Raw genomic sequence first — 15,282 nt, forward strand, 5'->3', positions numbered from 1 at the left:
TTAAATGGGCATTCCCTCGGCTAGATCTGCCTATCTCCCCTCCCAGGCTGGAGGGAGAAAATGAAAAAGATGGTGTTGCTATTGATAGGTGGGCTCCCCCTAAGCCATCTACCAACCTTGCTAATGTACGAGGTTGTAATGATAGAGATCCCCCCTCGGCTGGCACTACTCTTGCAATCTAAGGGCTTTCTTCTTGTTTTTTCTTGTTGCTCAGTCTTCAACCTTTGGGCTTTTATATTTTTTTTGGTGAATAGTTGATGTTTCTTGCTAGTGTAACTTTAACATTTAATTAATAGAGAAGGGATTATTCATAATAAAATAAATTTTTAATACTTAATTAAAAAGTTAAAATTTCAACAAAAAATTAGTGTGGATCAAAGAAACTATAGTAAGAAACTTGTAGCCATACTAAGCTATTATATATCTAATCATTATATGTTGATATTGAAAAAATATAAATTATATACTTAACTATTTCAAAACAAAAATCTAATGGTGCAATTCGTCATACAAATTGTCAAAATAACTTTCAATTTATATAGGTATTTTGAAAAATATATAACCATAAGACTTCAATTTTAAGTTTCTCATCTACTCTCTGCTCTATAACGGATTGATTATAAATTTGGTGGTTGCATATTTATGCTAAACTAAGGTTTGGGGGTTCTAATCTATTGCTCTTCAATTTCCTCACGAACTGATAACATATAACATATACACTACTTGTGTATAGTAATTTATTCTTGAGTATTTTGCATATATTTGAGTTGTTCTTTTCGGGTTGTTTTGTGTTTTTTGTGGGGGTTTTTTTTGTTGTGAATTACAAGTTTCATTTCAATTATAAATAATGAAGGTGGCTTTTGGATCACCTCAAACACCAACCATCAGAAATCTCTCGAGAAGGGTTCCTAAGATCATCCATCCACTATGAAAGCAGTTGACAACTTCCATAAAAATGTGTGTATTGCACTTCCCTTTTGTTTCCTATAGAAATACATCAAACTTTACTTTTTCTTTTTATTGATTTTAAGATCATCATTGGTTTTTCATTGTAGGGAGATAGGTTTGTTGCTAACAGAAGTTCCATGGATTTTGATTGGGCTTGATATCTGCTAAATTAACGAAATACAATCTCCATGGAAGAATATGATGTGGAGCAAAATCAAATCTACTGACGGATGATCTAAGATTGTGAAAGGCTTAGGTTTTTCACTCTGCTAGGGTTTCATGCAAACTTTCAATTTTCTTGCGTATGGCTCTCTGTTTGAGCTTTCCTTCTGTTGTCTCCACTTGTCATACCACATTTATTGCAAGAGCTTTTAGGCTAGGTTATAATGACCCTAGCTAGTGGTGACCCAGTTGTTACTAGTGTTCACACTGCTGCTTCGAATTGTCATGGCATCTCTATAGAAAAAACACCCTCACAAGTTCATCCCAAAGGTTTTTCACGAGGTAATCCTAATATTATCCTTCCTTTATAAGAATTTGATGTTGCATGTGATTGGTTATAACAACATACCTTGATTGGGTATTTTGTGGGTAGGACTCCTCCTGAAGCTATGCTCCATGAATGGGTTAACAAGAGCTAGACTCCTCATCGAGTCTGCTTTGACACTATGCAAAACCTTACCAAATATTTTTCTTTATTTTGCTTCGCTAACCTATTTCAAGAAAACACGGTCTTTAACAATAGTCCTTGATATGTGTGTTCATCTCTGCTTGTTTATCAAAAATGGTAGCAAGACTTCATAGTCTCTAATGAGAAAAAGCTTAGGGTTCTTGTATGGGTCGAGTTCCCAAGTTTACCCTTGCCATGTTGGCCTTTCATTGAGTCCATTGCCAATAGCGCTTGGAAACGTTGTCACTAAAGAGCTGGATAAAATTTTTATCACTCGCCCTCAGAGACACATTTGCATCGAGGTTGATCTTTCCAAAGATCTTAAGGATTCTGTGAAAATCCACATTGGGGCTCAAATCTTTTCTCAGAAGGTTCTCTATTTGAACCTCCCTAACACATCTTATACGTGCTAGTCCACATAACATAATATCAGGGATTTCCCCTTGACTATCCCTAGGGTTAAGCCCATGCCTAAAGAAGCTCTTACCAAGCCAGTTGAAGGGAAAAAAGAAGAATGGATTATTGTTGGGTGCAAGGGCAAGGTTACCTTGAATCTCTTGGCCCCTAAACAGTCCTATGCAATGGCCATCATGGTTCCTCCTATCCCAATAGGAATGTCAATTCCAGCCAATGTAGGGTTGCAAGTGGTTTCCACGGCACCTATTCTATGTGTTTCGTAGGTTTCAAACCATGTTGGTTCGTAGGAGATTAAGGCAGATGCCAGGGCTTCTACCTTGGCTATGGTGCATACCCCTCTTGCTGCTTCTTCTATAGCACCACAAGCAACATGACATTTTTGCAATCCTCCTAGACATGCAAAGATACCAGAGGTGAAACAATAGGCTGTAAGTTTAGAAGATTTTTCTTCTAACCTCAACCAGGTTTCTATCTTCTTGCAGAATAGCTACTCCTCTCTTGAGGACGAGGATGATATGGAAGAATTTTCATGAATTTTTTATCATGGAATGTTCGAGGTCTTACAAACCTCTCCAAAAAGTACTATGTCTGGGACACGTGCTATAGACTTGGTAATTTATATTTTCTCTGTCTGCAAAGAAGTTAAGATTTTTGGTTTCATGTTCTCTTTTGCATACCACGTCATTTGGCAGGATGGCATTATGTTTTCCTCTTAACACAAAGCTGACAGAGGTGGTGTAGTTACTCTCTTGTCACCTCGCCTTCATTCTACTATTATTTCACACGGTTCTGACCATATGCATAGAATTATTTGGCTTTTTCTTTCCATCAACAATCATTCTTTTGGAGTCATTAATGTTTATGCTTCCAATGATATTGTGGAAAGATCATAGATGTGGGGCTGGATGGCTAACAACTTGCCTCCAACTACTTGGGTTATGTGTGGTGACTTCAATATGGTTGAAGTGGCCTCTAACAAGGATGGTATTCTGCCCTTTCATTGGACAGTTGGGGAAAGGGAAGTTTGGTACTAAATGTGCAATAAATTGGGCCTTTATGATCCCAATATCAACTACCGCCAAGATAGTGGGGTTTGGCACACTTGGTCCAATTTTTGAGCTAGCTCTGACTGCATTTTAAAATGCCTTGATCATGCCATGATTACTGCACAATATTTTTTCTCATTTTCTGAGGATCATAATTTACCTATCATCCCCCTACCAGATGTGATGTTATCAGACCACTATCCCATTTATTTTGTCATTTTATGGCAAACAGTTATCTCGAAAGTTGTCAAGTCACAGTTCTTCCTCAACACATCTATGTTGATGCATGCTTCCACCATCACACATATCCTACATGTCTGGAACCTACAGCCACGTCCTCATTCTTAGAATGGGTGGATTTAATGGTGGAATGATGCCATCACCAGAACTGTTCATTTTTTGCACATCTATGGGTGTCAGTTGGCAGTTTTCAGAAAGCAATCTTATGAAGCCAACACTCTTGCACTCAAAAAAGCCTTTGAGGCTCTCACCCTTAATCCATATAATGTGGAATTACGAATTCAGCTTGCCAAGCTTCACCATGACAAACAAGTTGCTGACAACTATGCCTCTTGAGGAGCCCAAATCAAAGCTCGTCTCCATTGGTTGGAGGTTGGTGGTAAAGCTTCGAAGGAGTTCTTCCCATCATGCCAATGTTGGGATTAAAAAAATCAAACAAGGATATGTTGTTCTTTCCAGTCTCCCTGACATCTTGCAAGCATTTGTTCATCACTATGAGAACATTTTTGCTTCGCACGAAAATTTGGTTGCTTAGGAGGAAGCTCTCAGAAAGTGTATTTCTATTACTCCAAACCGCTTGGCAGTTGAGCAACATGCTTTCTATGAGGAACTTCTTTCCCTTCAAGACCTTAAGGAGGTGGTCTACTCCATGGCTGATGATAAATCCCCTGGGTGTGATGGGTTTTCTTGTGAATTTTACAAACACCTCTAGGAGCTAGGTCCTGATCTGCACAAAGTTTATCTTGAAGCCTATCATACTAAAAGCTTAGGAGCCATTATAAATAAAGGAAATATCAAATTCATACCTAAAGTTGGTGATCTAGAGACATCTGCAATTGGAGGCCCATTACCCTTTTGAATGTGTCTTAGAAGATTATTGCCAAAGCAATTTCTCTCAAAATTCGATACTTGTTGCCTTTAATTGTGCACCCTAAGAAAATTGGTTTTATTAAGTCTAGGTATATTCTTGACAACATTATTGTTGTTTGGGAATGAATGGAGTGGGCTCGCAAGTCCAATCAGAAGGCTATTTTTCTAAAGATTGATCTTCCTAAAGCTTATGATCACATTGGATGGCCCTTCATCTTGCCTATGCTCTAGGCTCTGGGTTTTGGTGTAATGCCCCGCCCAGAGATCCTTGGAACAAGGATTCAATATAACCCAAGATAAAAAAATTTACAAGTACGAATGCACATGACAACATCATACAGGGATCACAAGGATTGCAATAGAAGACTTCACCACAATCCCAACAACCAATGGATCTCCGAATGCCACTACCAAATTGACACATGCAAACAAAAGCCAACAACAACCATGCACAAGATGAGGGCTCAAAGAAATGACCACTCATTAACAAAACACCAAGTTGGGGTAGGATGTAGAATCTTGAAATTTGGCTAAGTCTGAAATCTTGAAGCCCTAAAAATTGGCTAAGTCTGGATTTCTAAAGCCCTAAAATTTCCTAAAATCTTTATCTTATCTCTGAGAGGTCTAAAACCTATCTCAAAAGATTCGTTTCATTTATTAAAATATATCTTAAGAATATACTTCAACTTATACTTAAATGATATATTTTAAACTCCAAGAGACAGACTACAGAAACACACTCAACAGAAATCTAAAAGTGACACCATAGAGTTGAAGAACACCGAAGAGGGTATCCAAATCAACTCTCAAAAAGTTCGGATCAAGTCGAAAAGTGCCTTCTGTCAACCTGCGCAAGTTTTCACAAAACCCATGCTATACTTTAATACAAAACTAAAAAGTATTGTGCGACATTTCTTACAAAGGATGGCAACACTTTCAGAGTTTGAGTGATACTTTTCTCAAGGACATGCGATACTTTCAGGGTATCATATGACATTTCTCCAAAGGAGGTACGATACTTTCCAGTATTGCACGACATTTCTCCAAGAGGCGTGTGATACTTTCCAGCATCGTACAACATAGTTTCTATGGGCATGCGATACATTTTTATGTTGCACCATGCTGAAAAAATGTCGCCCAAAGAAACACAAAAACACTTAAGGAAAACACAAAAGGGGAAAATCGAAGAAAAACTGAGTTCAGAACCTCCACACAAGGGAGTACCAGATCCACAAAGATCAAGGAGCGAACACTCGAGAGCTTAATCAACAATATACCAAGAACAAGGAAGAGGAATGTCTATCCAACTAAACCCAAGCAGTAAAGAACATACAAAAAGCAACATCACAGTGTACAAAACAACTAACTAAGTACGCGATTCCTCCCAACCATCAATAACATCATAAGACCATCATGGATCCTAGCCTAACATCCCAAGCCACTGATAAAATCATCAGTACTATTGTAATAGGGACGTCACTACTAAAACATGCTACAATATAAGCATAAGAAAATCTAACATGCTAGTAGTAAAGCATAAAATAATCCTACTAGTAGATAACATCACCTATCACATGCTATCAGCATAATAAGAAAATCTAACATGCTAACCAATAAGCAATAGATAATCCAATACAACAATTCACATCATCAAGTCATATGCTAAACATCATAATATGGAAATGCGTCAAATAAACTAAAATCATCTAAACATATATCCAAGCATTCCAATGAAAGCATAAATCACAAGAAAACATACTTCATAACCCAAAGCATCAAGTGAAAACATCCAGCAATAGTTGCACTAGGACAAGACCATCTCTGTACATTGATCCCTAGCAGTGGTAGAGGTAGCTATGCCTCCCAACCACGTGGCACCCGTAGGTCCACACCCGTCGTGCTGATGGAGATAATGATCCAACCACAAACACACAAAACAACACCAAAGGCTAACACTCACACCGGACAATATGATGGCTATAACCAAGAACCTAAGACAATGCAAGGAGAACAAGTCCTAGTTAGATACTCCATATGCTACTAAGTAGGGGTTGACATCATGGAGAGTCGCTTGGCATCGACAAGCCCAAGCTCGGATCTATGCAGACTCAACTCCCTCAACGAAAGGCTCATACACTATGTAGACTCAACTCCCTCAATAGAAGGCTCAGACATTGAAGTACTATTTTATTATCTTTAATTTTAATAACACTCACACATTTTATTTAGTTATCACTTGCTTAAAATTTTCTCTGCCAACCCTATGGTGTCATGACACCAGGCTGCAAGATAGAAGCCCCCTCCATATGCTACCCTACCCTACCCATGGTCATTCTACGACAAGTGCCCATGGGCATGCATACTCCCATCCCAACCCCAATGATCATAACTTCTAAAAGTACCACGAAAGATTGGGCCTCACAAGTCACCTGAAAGATGTACGCGCACATACTCGTGTATGGCGCACCACCATCATGAAGATCATAAAACAAGGACTGGATGAGAACACAATGCAAAAGATAACACCCAACTGAAAGAAACATGGGAAGGATGGATTCTACATGAATCCCAAAGCCAATAAAACCATACATCATGAAATCACTCAATCGGCCTCAATGCGAGAGTATGGATCCTACACGAATCCCAATGATGTAGCAAGACCAAAAACATCATGAACTCACTCAACCAGCCTCAATTTGGGAGTATGGATTCTACATGAATCCTACTGTCCACGAAACAATAATAAAGGTCCAAAAGAAACCATAAAACCAAGTATAAAATCACTCAACCAACTACAGTGTCAGGAGTACGGATGCGGCACGCACCCCAATGCAACATAAAAGTGCAATAGTGGTCTGACTGATATCCAAATAGATCATCAAGGTCCATGATCCACATTGTGCCAAGAAAACCTAAGAAAATAGGGTGGTAAGCAAAATGAGGTAAAAACCCCAAAATTTGGAAAACTTCAAAATTATAATCCATTTGGCCTTTGGGCACAAAAACCCCAAAAATCCAAAAATAATCAAGTTCGAACACTGTATGCAAAAATGGCCAACATAACGACATAAAATTCCAAACCCTCATCCCAAAAAATAGAGAAATATTTGTACCCACCCAACCGGGTAGAACTAGCATACAGAAACGGAGGGGAACACTAGTTCTCAGCCTCCAAACAAACGGCTACCAAAAAAAAAAGCAGAAACAGAGCAAAAACAATAAAACAGGAAAGCCCTGCCTCACAGCCAAAAGGGCAAAACAAGAATCTGAACCATAAAATAAATAGCCCGTAGAAGTAGCTGAAAATTGTGGCAATCTAAGATTTCCTCGAGTTGGATCCAACGAGCCCAACCTCATCACGATCCCATGCCCATAGCTCCCACAATGAACAAAATAGTAAATCCTCATGAAGAGGATTTTGGGTTTTACTCTCAAACTTTCTAATTCAAAAGCGAGAAGTGAGGAATTAAATTTCTTTTTGGATATTTATTCACTTTTCAAGTGAATAATCGATTAGGGAAAATAACAAGCCAACCTAGTTAAACCTCGAATCGACCCAAACGAAAATAGGCTATTCCTAAAAATAGGAATTCATCTATTGCAAAGCTGCCAGAAGTTAAAATAAATCAATTAAAAAGCCCGAAAACCCAAAAACACATAAATTTCCTTAATAACTTTCACGACAATGCAAACCTCTAAATGCACAAACATGCTTACTGGTCAAATCACATAATGCAAATGAGTTCGGATTTAATAATCACCAAAAGGTTTAATAAAATAATTAAACTAAGGATATGTCGACCATACAAGGATGACATTGGTAAAATATGAAAGGTTGAATCACTAACTCCATGTGCCACTACCAGCTATATAAATCCTGCACACTAAACAACACGCTCAAGTGCAATTGCATATAATAACATAGCTGAAGCAATAAATGCATTAAATCACCTAATTTAACCATTTATTTAATTATATTAAAATAATCTATTTACATCACTCACGTTCACATAAAGCATAACAACGTAGGAATAAAGTAAATAACTATAGCATTAAATCCATCACCTAACATAATCAGAGGCATGTCCAAATACCAGATTACCAAATACCATCATAAAACATATTGTCATCTCAAAATGGCATTGTCATGCAATATGATCAACTGAACAACATAGTAGTCTAAAATCTATGATATTGAAATCAAGGTATAACATCTGACGCTCAGGTCCTCTCAAATGTAAAACATCACATAAGTAACACATACTCTCAGATCAAAATATAACAAGGTAAATGCCCGTAGCACATAACCAAATAATCCAACATGAACAATCCATTTCTAATTACTTAAGCATTTAATAATGATTGTTTAAAGAACAACAAAAAGGCACTTAAAACACATAAGCAAACACAATCATAAACATGACTATCCACTGCTACAGGAACCTAGTCCAGTGTAGCATGGTAATAGTACACAATGCATTCTCTGCAAACATCTCAGGGTAATCACGGAACAACTTTATGATACCACATCAATCCTGGTAAGCACTGGCACAAACCTCAATGAACCATAAATCATAATCTCATAGATTAGACAAAAGCATAATCAAAGCAACTGATACAGAAACATAAATCTAAACACCTCAACGGTGTAGACCACTCATGGTCACAATCATGATCCATCACAACAAAAGATCAATAAGGTTGCATCCATCAAAATGACTTACAGAAGTCAAATGGGAGAGGCACTACATTTGGTCCCAATTTTTTGCAATCTATGGAGATGGTCTTTGGTGATGCTAATGCTTGCATTACCATCAACAAGTCACAGTCTGAGGCTTTTGGCCTTTTTTGTTCAATCAAGCACGGTTGCCCCTTGGCACCAGCACTTTATGCCCTTGTTGCTGAAGGATTTGGCTATTTGCTTGCTCATTCTATGTCTTCTGGGTTGGTTCATTGCATTTCCTTGCCCCAATCATCTTCCCAGTTAGTCAATGGTCACTTTGCAGATGATTCCTTTCTCACTCTTTTGGAGGATGAAGAAAACATCAACAATGCCTTAAGTTGCCTAGACACCTTCTGCCAAGCCTCTAGATTTGCTATTCAATGGCATAAAATGCTCTGCTTTCGACATTCATTCTTGCTAGCTCCACCTTGGCTCAACCAGTTTGAATGGAAATGGGTTACTCACAAGGAGATTTTCTACTTTCTTGGCATTCCTTTTGCTTTCTAGGCTTCGCCTGTTGAGCTTTGGAATGTTGTGCTTGCCAAGATCACCAAGAAGCTTGATTATTGGCTCATGAAACCGCTCTCCCTTGTTGGAAAATTCCAAATTTTCTCGAAGGTTATTATGGCTACTCATGTCTATTATTCTTCTTGTTGGGCTCCCTCCAAAGCCTCCTACCAAAAATTGGAAAGATTGCTCGGGGATTTTCTCTAGGCTTCTGGTTCCAATCATCATGGCTTTCACTGAGTTGCCTAGGATTTTTGTTGTCTCCCAAAAGAATCTGGTGGTCTTGGCCTACTTTCCACATAGAAACAAAGCCTTGCTCTTTGTGCTAAATGGATTATTCATGCCATTATTGGAGATGAAGCCTGGAAGTTTTTGGTTCAACATTGCAAATCTTCTAGCTTTCTTGTCAACAGGCCTGCTTGGAAAGGGATAGGTTCCCACACCCTACTCATCATGTGTGAGCCAATGACCATACAGGGCTTGTTTGTTATCAAGAGCACATGGAAGGCCTAGGAAGAAATCAAGCCTTGGCTTTGATGGGCTGGGGATGAATTCCACAATGGCCTCTCCTTGAATCAGAAAACATTTGGTGGTCTCCCCTATTTTCCATTTAGGGTACTCCCCTTGCCAAGACTTAAGGTGCTAATGCTCTGCATTTTTTCAAATGAGGCATCAAAACTCCCAAGGATCTCTTCTCAAGGGTTACCATGAGTTTTAGATCCTAGGAAGACATGCAGGTATAGTACCGCCTTTCCATTCAAATCGGCAAACTTTTGACCTATTGCTCTCTTCAATTCTAGTTCACTTAATTCATAAAGTGGGTATTCAATCTGTTCGACCTTGGTGGCATGATTGGAAGTGGTTTCTATCCACTCCTTTCTCCAATTATAAGCCAAGTCTGGGCTATAGATGGCTTTCGCCCCATCTTCTGATCATGGACACGCTCAATCAGAGATGGCATTTGCAATCTTTTCTTTCTCAATGGAGAAAATGCTTTCACGACATGTGGAGTGCTATTACAGAACCCAAGATTGCCCATTTTGCTTGGTGTCTTGCCTTCCAAGGTCTTCCCTTAGGGCCTCAGCCCAAGCATATTGGGGTTCCTGATCCCAGATGCCCTTTTTGTGGGCAACTAGAGTCTTTCATGCATATCTTCTGGTTTTGTAGGTGTGCCCAAAATTATTGGAACTGGATTCATGATTTTTTCAAGCCATTCAAGCCTGAACCCTTTTCTTGGTACATGGTTATTCTGGGGGATTCCCCCATAATCCCTTGGAAATTCACCCAGATTTGGCATACCTTTAGGATGGAAATTTTGTTTACTCTATGGAAAGATAGGAATGTTGTTCTTTTCACAAATAGTTTTTTGGATATTAATATTGCCATGTACACTAAGGCATGCATTTGTAATAATGTAATTATGCAGATTCAAGTGCAAGCAAACAAAGTTTCGCTAGAGGTGGCTCACCTGCAAGAGTTGTTGAATCACTGGGGCAATGCCCCCTGCACTATTGCCAGAGTTCCTCCAGATGCCTCAACTGATACTTTGACACCTCATGGCCGCCATCCATGGTGTCATTCCTCAGGTCACCACTCACACACCTTGCGCTCTCAGGCTTCCCGCCACCACTCTCCTAGCGGTGGCGATGGTGGATGGAGGCATTGCTCAGCTTTCCTACCTTGTGGTGGCTCTGGATGGTCCCTGGCTCCTCCTTCTAGTGTTCGATGGGCACTTTCTGGGAAACGGCCTTGCCTAGATCTAGCGATTTCTCCTTTGTGGCCAAAGATAAAAGATGGGGAGGCTGCCACTGGTCCTCTTGCTACTGCTGCTGATGATGGCTAGACTATTCCCAGCCCGCCCCCCAATCCCAAAGATGATTGAGGATTTCATGATCATGATGAACCACACCCTCGGTTGGCACTGCTTTGGTTGCCTGAGGTTGCTTTATATGTTTTTTCTTAATGAATAGTGTCTGATTTTGGTTGTGGCCATGTGAACTTATTCACGGGGTGATCTTGTATCCCCTGACCCTTTTTTGTGAATTGTATTCTTAGTATATTATTTTTAAATAGAAAACGACTATTCATCAAAAAATCTACTGATGAATTCTTCTAAGATGTCAAGGATTTTGAGCTTCAGTATAAAGCCATCTGCACAGGAAGTGCCACAAATCTATTCTGAAGCTCTTTCTATTGTTACCAAAAATAGCGGATCATGGAGGTGCCATATACCTCAAGTAAGGGTTTTCCCACCTTTGTTCTGTAAGTTAGGATTGGCTTTAGAGCACTACTGGAATTCCAACAATGGTATAAACTTGTTATTGTCATTTTTTTGGTTGTCATATGATAATTTCATTTGAATCAAGCATCCAAATACATGTTTAACATTATATTAAGATGTGATAAATTGTGGTTCCAATTTGCTTTAGGACTCCATGAGTCAGTCTAAGACGATTTGTAGAGACTTTTGAGTTCCATATATCTGTCAACCCATAGCATCTCAATTTCAGATTTGGCATTGGTGATGTTGAACAATTGATTAGGATTGATCACTTTAATGTGTTTGAAGATCACATAGCTTATTAAGCAGAATAAGGCTTGGGTGTCAAGGTTTAGAAGTAAAACTATAACAATGTTGGACAAGTATAGAAGCAAGGAGGTAGGAGCAGGGGAAGAGGCCTATCCTACAAAGCCAAGCTTCCTGATGTCAATTGGCTTTAGGATTCCATGTATAAGTTTAGTGTTATTTGAATATGTCATAAATTGTAGTTCCAATTGGCTTTAGGATTCCATGTCAATCCAAGCGGATTTTTATAGATAGAGTTTCATATATTTGTCAGTCCATAATATCTCAACTTTGGATTGCCATTGTTGATTTTGAATAATCAATTGGGATTCATCACCTTTAAGTGTTGGAAGATCACATAGCTCATCAAATAGGGTGATGCTTGGGTGCCAAGGTTTAGGTACACTAGCAAGGAGATAGGAGCAGGGGACAAGGCTTGTCCTAAAATGCCAAGGTTCCTGAAGACTATGCAAATGATGAACATTGAAATGTTGGTTTATAGGTTGGAAGAATTCAGTTCCACCTTATTCAACTTTCAGATTAGGGTTTGTGGGTTTTTATGTTAATTGCAATTATTGAGTTTGTTATACGTTTGTTTCCAGCATGCAGAGAGAACTTTGGATGCCCCAAATATTGTTGATGATAGTAATTTGAATCTGCTGGATAGGAGTGACAACAATATTGTATCGATAGCCCTTGGCAACGCAGTTTACTTGTGGCATGCAAACATGAGAACTTCTTCTGAGCTATTGACGGCAGATGATGTTGATGGTCCAATAAGCAGTATTAATTGGGCACCTGGTGGAAAACATATTGCCATCGGATTGACTAGCTCTTCTGTGCAGATTTGGGACTATGCATCTAATCGATAAGTAAAGAAATGGAGTGTTTTATGTCTTACTTTTGTCCATTTGTTTGTCTTCAACATCGTAGTCTTAACACATTGAACATTGCAGTTGAGATCCATGAAAGGTCATAATGGGCGTGTAGGATCACTTTCCTGGAATGACAGTATTCTTGCAACTGGTGGTGAGGACAGTTCAATAATAATTCATGATGTCCGAATCCGTAATTCCAATGTTAGGAGATACAGAGGGCATGCGGGGGAAGTTCGTGGAATGAAATGGTCCTTATCTGGCCAGTATCTCGCCAGTGGAGGCGCTGACAACTTGATCCATATTTGGGACAAGACCATGTCGTCCTCTAATGTTAGAAATCAGTATCTTCACGGGATGGATGAACATTGTGATTCTGTCAAAGCCTTGGCATGGTGCCCTTTCCAGCACAATGTTTTGGCATCTGGCGGAGGTCTTGCAGACCAATCTATAAAGATGTGGGATAGTGTTACTGGGGAATGCGTGAATACCATTGACACGGACTCTTCGGTTAATGCATTGTTGTGGAATAAGCATGAACGTGAGCTGTTGAGTGCACATGGGTACAGCGAGAACCAGTTGACATTATGGAAATACCTATCTATGACAAAGATTGTAGAGCTTACTGACCATACTTCTAGGGTGCTGCATCTCGCACAAGTATGCATGCTACTCATACATGCGTATGAATACATTTGCATGTCTTCCTTTTATCATTTTTGTTAACCCTCATTGTATTTTTGTATCATAGAGCCCAGATGGGTATACTGTTGCATGAGCTGGAGCATATGAGACACTAGGGTTTTGGCAAGTTTTTGGAACTCCTGATACCTCAAAGAGGACTAAAACTGAAGAGCTAAAAAGAACCCTCAGCAATAATTTTATACATATCCTCTAGTGGTCAATTCATCTCATGGAGCAAGAAAGTTTACAGTTTAGGTGACGATGAGTTCCTTTTTTCCCTTATAATTCTATCATGTTCATTGAGTAAGGATTCATGAATTCTTTTTCGCCTTGTGATTTCTACCTATTAGTGCACTTTGTTGAGTTGCATTAGTTACCAAATTTTATCCTAACGCTACCCGTGCTTTGTATGATCAGATTCCAAGCGTATAATCACGGAACCCAAAGTAGACAAACTTTGAAACTTCTGAGTGCCTACAGAGAGTACCTTACAGCCTCAAGGTGATGTTAGGTTTTTTTGTGTGTTTTGTGTACTCTTTACTATTACTTGTAATTTGATTAGTCCAGTCCAATTAAGAGATAATGACAATGAAGATGTACTTGTAATTTCTGCTCATGGGCCAAGCATATCATTTGCATCTCTCTTTTTTTGTGAATTACATAGTGCTATCTGCATTTCTCTCATAAAATTAACTATCATTTGTCTTGTATACAGGTATTAAGGCATACGTTCCAAGCATGCCTCTTGAACAGCCAAATTATATGATCAGTCAGAGGTGAGCTCTGCAACCATATGCTTATCTTAATGATTTTCCACTTTTAGCACATTTAAGACATTTAACAGATTCATATTGCATTAATGATATTAATATTTAGGTTATAGTTGTATCTTCAGTCAAATGCCAGATCAGGAATAAGCTTGGGAATGGAAAATACATTTACTCTCTTCTGCTCAGAGCAGAATCTGCAGAAGGAAGAGAACAACTTATTTCTCTGTCAGGAACAGCTTTCAATTTACCATTACTTCTCAGATCACAGAAGTGAATGGAATCTCAAGTAAGGAGAGCAACTATTTCTGTTAAGCCTAGCAATTGCATTCCTCACATCAAATAACTGCTTTGATATTCACTTAGTTTCAACTCTTCTATTCTGGTTTTATCTCAATTATTGTAATATTTTAGTACTTCATGTAATCTATTCTCCTTGTAATTTCGCAGCCTAATGCACCCATGGAAGCATCTATGTTTTATCTTCGGTGTTTAACTTATGTTGAGGAACTCCAAAAAAAATCTTCAAGCCTTTTGTTCTTAATTTAGTTATATACTCTTTTGATCTCATAATTATGAATTGTTTAATACTTGTAAAAATATATATTTAACTGTATTCATAATCTTAACTCTTATTCAATAATATACAAAAATATAATGATAGAAGAAAAATATTTTACTGTTACCTATTTCAAAGTAATATCAACTTAAAAACACTTTTAATGTCTTGTAAAACCCTTCAACATGGGAGATAGCATACTGGTGAGTGCTCCTTTTTATACAGCCTATCAAAACACTTCAGAATCTTCCCTTCTTTACATTTGCTAGCCACTTTTCACTACTACAATCAGAATTTTTAGGCCTGTCACTCAACTTCCTCTTTTAAATGTCAGTTTTTGAAGTGGTATTAAAACAAGACAATGCCATCTAGTTTCCAAAAGCCTCATCATGCATGCAGTTTGAGGCTTT

The 15,282-nt window shown here is 38.6% G+C and overlaps 1 pseudogene; it reads left to right on the plus strand.

The window, feature by feature from the left end:
* The first annotated feature begins 847 nt into the window (after nucleotides 1-847).
* LOC149570421 (cell division cycle 20.2, cofactor of APC complex-like) lies at nucleotides 848-13,994 on the plus strand (annotated as a pseudogene).
* The last annotated feature ends 1,288 nt before the right edge of the window (nucleotides 13,995-15,282 follow it).

Source organism: Cupressus sempervirens, chromosome 3 (assembly GCF_028749045.1).
Source record: "Cupressus sempervirens isolate cs-2001-9-10 chromosome 3, ASM2874904v1, whole genome shotgun sequence".
In the NCBI taxonomy this organism is placed as follows: domain Eukaryota; kingdom Viridiplantae; phylum Streptophyta; class Pinopsida; order Cupressales; family Cupressaceae; genus Cupressus; species Cupressus sempervirens.